The sequence below is a fragment of the Chaetura pelagica genome, unplaced genomic scaffold, assembly GCF_000747805.2.
Source record: "Chaetura pelagica isolate M959 unplaced genomic scaffold, ChaPel_1.0 scaffold397, whole genome shotgun sequence".
Taxonomy (NCBI): domain Eukaryota; kingdom Metazoa; phylum Chordata; class Aves; order Apodiformes; family Apodidae; genus Chaetura; species Chaetura pelagica.
The window spans coordinates 178630-179928 of NW_009953851.1; positions in this window are offsets into that span (position 1 = coordinate 178630).

The window sequence follows — 1299 nt, forward strand, 5'->3', positions numbered from 1 at the left end:
AGCTCTCTGTGTGGGTCAGGGAGAAAGGGGAGAGCCGAGTGCCTGGATTTCTCCTCCAGCTTCAAAAATGACCTTCCTGGTCCTAGATCCATGTTCAAAACCACACACACACACACATTGTCTCCTACCTGCAGCTACTGGTGGCACAGAGGGCTGGTCTTCCTGCCTGTAGCTCCCAGCAAAGGTGGACAGAGGGGTCTGGCTGCTGCCTGCCCTGGGGAGCAGAGGGGATCCTCTTCTGCCACCTGGACTTTCTCCTCCTGCTGCCTGGATCTTCTTCTCCTGCCAGCTGGAAGGACACAGCTTTATAGTGCTCCTGTGGCATGGCCAGGTGCTTATCTCTGGGGGGGTCACTGCATGACAGCCCTGGGGAATAGCTACCCATTAACGAGCTCATCAAGCCTGCCTGGAGCCAGCCCAAGAAGCCAAGGCAGATATTTCCTCAGCTCCAGCAGGCTCTGGTGTACAACTGGAGAGTTCTACTCCAGCCCAGGGCATTAGCATGGAGGCAGAGGGGGGACCCTAAACCCTGGGAGATCTGGCCCTGTGAGCTGTGGGTGCCAGCATTTTCCCTCCAAGCCCTTCCTGGGGTTGGCCAGACTGTCTCCAGCACAGAGAGCCCTGCCATGTCCCCAGCCACTCTGAAGGTGCTGCGACCACCAGGCTCTGGCTGCTTCCCACAGCGAGGGGTTGTGTTTGCAGCAAGGCATCCAGAGGGTCAACGACCCTCTCCATCCCAGGGAACGACCCAGCAGGTTCCCGTGACCAGGGGCCAGGTGGTGACAGGACCTTCTGGCCCAACACCAGAGCTAGGCTCAGGTTAACCATTGCCCAGGTTTGCGTGAGAAAGGAGGCTGGCTCGTTTCCCCTGGCTCCTGTGGGGCAAACAGGAGGCAGGGGCAAGGAGTGGTGGGGCAGAGGGGAGGAGGTGAGCTGCAGAGATAGGAGAGGTGAAAGGAGCAGCACAGGGCAAGGCTGGGGCAGCTCATCCCTCCAAACACACCCGGCAGGAGGTGCGGGAGCCAGGGGAGCTGCTGCTCCAGCTGGGGCAACATTCAGGGCTTTGGGAAGTGCAGCTGGGATGAGGTGGAGAAGAGGGAAGGAGCCAGGGCTTTGGGGTTTGGCCCTAAGCTTCGTTCAGTCTTTGAAACAGGATGGTGGGAATTTGGCCCAGGTAGAAGTTGAGCTAATATTTAATAAAGGCTTTCAACATCTGGTCTAATCGGGCTCATTAGTGGCGATGACGCTGCTCATTAACGCTTGGCGAGGACAGTTACAAAACCCTGGCTGCTGATATTC